The 5,939-nt window shown below is 33.7% G+C and overlaps 1 pseudogene; it reads left to right on the top strand.

Moving 5' to 3' along the window:
- The first annotated feature begins 1,165 nt into the window (after positions 1-1,165).
- LOC114371666 lies at positions 1,166-4,631 on the top strand (annotated as a pseudogene).
- Positions 4,632-5,939: the final 1,308 nt, after the last annotated feature.

The raw sequence follows: 5,939 nt of genomic DNA, 5'->3' as shown, positions 1-5,939 counted from the left end.
GTATTACACTAGTCATGATTGAGTTGTGGTCAAAACATACATACACTTGCACACACACACATGGTGGGTGGATGAGGGGGTGGGAGTGGATCTCACCTTACAATGATGCTACTTGTGCACCATTAATAACTTTATATAGACTGAGGTTTTTATCTATCCACTTAATGAATTATAATTATATAATACCTTAATTGTTTGTGTTGAAAATTTTCAAAATTGGACAACTACAAGTCTATAATCAAAGGGTTTTTCAGGCATTCAGTTATGTAGGTTGATTGGATAGATTATCATATCAATCATTGGGTTTTCAATCAGACTAGCTAGTTTGGTTTTTAATTTTTTCAACCATGGTTGCCATTGCCATGATTATAGAAATTCATGTTTTATAGCATAGTGGCACTGATAAGAATAAACTTTTACTTGTAATTTAAGTCAACTACAAATGAAGTCTGTGTCTTTGTAAGTTGGTGAAAGAAACTGAAGGGATGCAAATTTTATGTGCATAAAGAATTTAATATTGTTTATTACTCATCTTGTTCTTTGCATTTTTTTATAGTCAAATGTTAGTAATTAGCATGTTATATTAGTGTGGGGATTTTAACCCATGACCTCCTTATCACTCCAAGCCTTATGCCCCTCCCCCTTCCCCAACCACCAAACCACCTAACACTCCTCCTGTTCTCTGCATTTTGATTCCTACTTATTAATTGTATCTTTTAATAAATTATCAGCTTCATTTACTAGTCATTCCCAATCATATATCTTGACTTGTTGAAGATACATATTTTAGTTGTAAGAGTTACAACACTTTCTTATGAATGTTGTGCTATGTCTTTTTCATCTTAAGAGGATCAAAAGAATATGATTAGCTGGTTACCATGCTTGTCATGTAGGCTATTGGTTTTTAATTTTGGCTATATTGGTTAAAACATTTGTTTCTTTAATCAAGTGTGAAACTAATTTATGTAATACTGTTATTAATATTAGGGGTTTATATTTTGAATTGCAAAAGGTTAATTGTTGGAGGCATCCCACTTATTTCTCTTATACTAATCATATCTTTTTCATAGGTCTAATACTATTTATCTCATTCCCTTCTTCTTTCTGTCAGATTCAAAGAAACCTACAGTTGTGAATAGAAGAACAAGGTAGATGCCTCCATATGATGTTTAAGAAGCAATGTAAAGTTGGAACTGAAACATTCAAGGCACCATCATATACCACCATTAAGACTCCATTTGGGATGTCTTCAAATGCTATGAAAGATTCCCTTTCCAAAAATGAAATAGAAGCATCACAAGTACTGGACCATTGCAGGTCAGGACCTGATCAGGTTAATGGTAGTACCAGAGTTGAGGAAGGCTCATTGGAAAAGTGTGGGAAGCCTGATTCTTCGAAAACTCAACATGCTATAGCTAGTGAAGATAGTGTTCAAGCCCTAAAGCATCAAAGAACTAAGTAATTAAGCTATATGAATCTGCTAAATCACAGTATCAATAGTGACACTACAAGACAATACTGAATTATGAAATATTTCATTTTAAGAAAGATTAGGTTGAATGATTGTTGGAACTCGTAACCTATGAGTCCCTCCTGTCCAATTGTGGTTAATGAATGAGTACAATGTTAATAGCCTAATAGTAATACCAACAGACCTAGGAGGATTCAATTTTGTTTTTGGGTTGTCTTTTAATGATTTGTTTTACTTAAAGAGGGAACTATGGTTTCCAAAAGGGGTGGTTTTTGTTTTTCAGATCAAGGACATGGTAGTGAAGGCTTCTTGGCATATAAGAGCTACAGGCCATCTTCAGGATCTTCAAATGGTAACAGGAATAGGAAGTATGCAGACTCAGATATGGGGTCAGATTCAGCAAGGTTCAATTGGTCCTACCAAAGAATTGGGAGCTCCAATTCAACCCCAACGATGTGGGGGAACGAAGTGGAAAATGGTAAGGTGAAAGGGCTTTCAAGTGGAGAAGGAACACTAGGATCAGTGAGTGGACGAACTGAGTTAGTGATGTTCATGGAGGAGGATGAGCCTAAGGAGGGGATTGCACAAGTTGAGCCTAGTGTGCTTATTACTTTTGTTTCATTGCCTCAGGGAGGGAATGATCTTAAGAGGATACAGTTCAAGTACTATTACTACTAATCCTCATGTGTGTGTTTTGAGATTGCACATTTGGAGGAGTGTATGTGTATGTGTAAGCATATGCCTTTGTCATGTGGTAGAGGCAACTCGCCTTTTTAGCCAATGTGAGACTTTTTCCTTTGTTGTGTTTTAAATTGTCTCCCTTATTCTTTAATCTGGAAAAACTAAGTAATGTTTGTTTGGGAGTGATCTCATGCTTTTCAAAGGTTGTCCAGATTCTAGATTGGCAGGATCTATCTTGTTTCTATTGTGCCTCTTTCGTTCCATAGTTAGTAACTCATGCTTGGCTGGGACAAAAGCAAAAATGATTTTTATCTTCTAGCCAGATCATTCAAATGCACTCCCTCCCTCCTTCTCAGCCCATAAAAAGAAAAAAAAAAGAAAAGAAAGGAACTTATGCAAAGAAAAAGGCATGGCTTGGTTTTGTACCATTCGTTTTATGAAAAACAAGCAAAATTTGTCACACCCTTCCCCATTTCTATTCTAAATTTAAAATTTAAATACAATAATTATAAAGGGATATTAGAAGGAACCATTCAATCATTAATAGTTTATGAATATGAAATTATACTTTATTTATAATAGTTTCATTGCTTTAACTAAGTTAAAAATAAGTCCTTTTTTTGTTGGGAGTTAAGTGTCCTTTGGGTTTTTGTCATTACACTCATAACTTTAGGATCATCTGTCTTTCATCAAAGCTTGAGCTTCTCCTTATCTTGTTTCAGAAGTCAGAATTGAATTGGAAACAATCAAGAAGATCATGAATCTTAAATCAGTCAAGAGCTACTAAATTCAAATTTGAACAACATGGATGTTGTGGGAACAAAACTTTTTCCTCTACAAAAATTAACCTGCTTTTTTATTTTCTTAAGAGGGGTAACCACCTAAAGCAATTGCCTTATGCATATTGGACTCACTTTTGAAATTTTTTTACACTACTATAACTTGCAAGTTTTTTTTGTCTGCCTTTGAATATTGGTTGTTAGTCTGAAAATAGCAATTAGAATTCCATGTTTACATTTTTGTGTTGAAATCTTTTTAATGAAGGGAAATATACTAGTGTGCAATGTCACATTTCTTTTTTGTTTTTTTAGCTGTTTGAGGACTGTACATACCGATTATTTTATTTTATTTGATATATGGATCAATCTGAAATGTTTAATAAATGGCAAGCTCATAGGTGGTGGGCAGAGAATTATGACAAGGTCATGGAATTGTACAGTGTTCAAAGGTTCAATCAGCAACTAGTTCCTCTTCCAACCCTACCTAGATCTGAAGACGAGGTGAACATACGGTTTTTTGCAATTCATTGTTAACAATTGCATGCTTAAACTTCTTTATCCTAGGAACTCATTATGCTTACATGTTATGCTTAGCAATCAATGACAAATTCCTTCTAACTCATACTTGAGATAATTGAGTTAATTAAAAATCTAGTTCTTGGATAAGCAACAGGTGTGTAGGATTGCCTTCCTAATTTTAGATTCCATCGTAACTTTTAGTCATTTCTTGTTTTTTTTTTTTGTGGTGGTGGTGGTTTTTTAAGTTTTTTTTATCTGTTAACTTAAATTACATCAACTATTTCACTATTCTTATTATTGAATGGAGAAATTATTAATATCAATTTTTTCATGTTTATGGATCATACATGTTTGGTTCATCTTATTTTAAAGAAACAAGTGCTTATTTGTGTCTTCTTAAGAGAGTTTTTTTTTTATAAAAAAATAAGTGACTATTTTGTGAATTTGTGATAATGGTATTAGCTTCCATGATCTCCAACCTAGAAATTGTCCTAACTATTGTTGTATATGGTGACTAGTCTTAGGTGTTAGAGTACCCTACGAGCGGCAAGTGTACAAGTCTTTGTGAACTCAAGGTATACTATGGATGTGTATTATGCGTTTCATTAATTAAGATTTTTGTAGAAAAAAATCATGACATGGTACACAAGGGGAAGAATTGAAGCCAAGATGGCTTGCTGGCAAAGTGAAATAGCTCTACCTCTACTGGTTTGAAAATTGTTCTTTGTTGGTTGAGTAGAATAGAGGAAAGCCATTTAAATGCTCTCTTCTTTCTCTCCTTTAAAGATTGTCTTTCTCCAATGTATGATGCACTTGTTGCATTCATACTATATATTTTAACTCCAATGCTTAACAACATGCACAACAGAAAAACCCATACAGTAGGGTAACCCCAAATGTACTTACACATAGACTATGTTTGATCACTTACCTAAGTTGCACACCAGTTGGTCAATAATCATAATACAAACCATTTTTTTTTTCAGGATCACTTGCTATATATATAATAACATTGACCTCACTACTTTATGTGTACAACTTTTGTGATTCAATTGGTGTAGAACATAATAAAGCTACCTAGACAGATATGGAAGGTAGACAAATTGGAGAAAATGGATGAGGGAAACTTAGTTGATCCCAGGACTTCCCCTGAGCAAGTTGTGGAAACAAAGGCAATTTAGGATTGACAAATGATATGAAATTGGAAACTGGCACAAGCTTAGCCTGTAGTGTTCAAACAGATAATTCATATTCAACCCACAAATGAAGTATAAAGTCTAAATGAATATATGCTGGTTCCATATTAAGTGCATTAGTGTAAAATAATGGATGCAATGCTACATCTAAGGTTTGACTCAATTAACATGACCATGCTTTAGTTAGAATGAGAAGCTTTTCCTGTCTTCGTATACTATGAGTTGGAATAATTGGTAAAGTTGTACAGGTACAAAGTTTCAAACACCGAACCATGAGTAATGCATGAATTAAATAATTAATCCAACTGGCAATTTAGTTTAATACAAAATTTAGGACACATACCTAAATTGGGGCTAAGCTTCAGTTAAGGAATCACTTATGCACTTTGACGATGTTAAAGCAACACAATGATGGAGTGGCACTGGAGATGGCAGGCCGCCCTGCGATTGACAGAGGGCACGATCTCAGTGAGGGCATAGAGGCATTGTCAGGTTAGTGAAGGATTCAGAGATCGCGAGTGAATGAAGGACTGAGTCACTTAGGTGCAAAAACCAATAAGCAAACAAAGACAATTTTTGGGTTTAAACCGTCTTTGTACAAAAGCTGAAATTTACAAGTTTGCCATCGCATCTATATTTACCTATTATTCAAAGATGGTTATATGGAAACGTCGTCGTTGTCTTCCATTTTATTACAAAAATGCCACCTCCGCAAACCGTCTTAGAATGTGTGACGTAAAAAATAGATTTTTTAGTAGTGGCATATGGTGGTTGGTGTTTGTTAAAACTTAAAACCATAAATTGAATACTTGAGAATATATACTTTATTTGGTTATTAAGTGGAACTAGTTTTGAAAATTTTCATTGATTACTATATATGATAGTTAAGTAGGGAACAATATATAGAATTTGATTCAGTTTGCATCTTGTAAATAATGCAACTTTATTGGAATGTTCTTTTACTAAAAAATTTAAACTATGTTGACTGCAGTATCATGTTCTTAGATATGTATTGCTTCCATGTTTCATTGAATTCAATGTTGATTCCATTTACAAGAAGAACTAAGAACATGTTGTCATCATCAAATGTGTATGAAGTTCTTATATAAAATTTGTTGTTGGCATGCTCATTTTCACAACTAAAATAGGTTGTATTGACAACATACTCATATTGATTTATTTAACTTATTACTCATTAATTTGGATTAGTTCATCTCACTTTGTATGCATTTGCATTCTAAGTTATTTACAAACTTATGAATTCATTATGCATCTAATATTTCTAGTCATTAC

The sequence above is a fragment of the Glycine soja genome, chromosome 10 (assembly GCF_004193775.1).
Source record: "Glycine soja cultivar W05 chromosome 10, ASM419377v2, whole genome shotgun sequence".
Classification (NCBI taxonomy): Eukaryota; Viridiplantae; Streptophyta; class Magnoliopsida; order Fabales; family Fabaceae; genus Glycine; species Glycine soja.
This window is presented reverse-complemented; position numbering and strand designations above follow the sequence as displayed.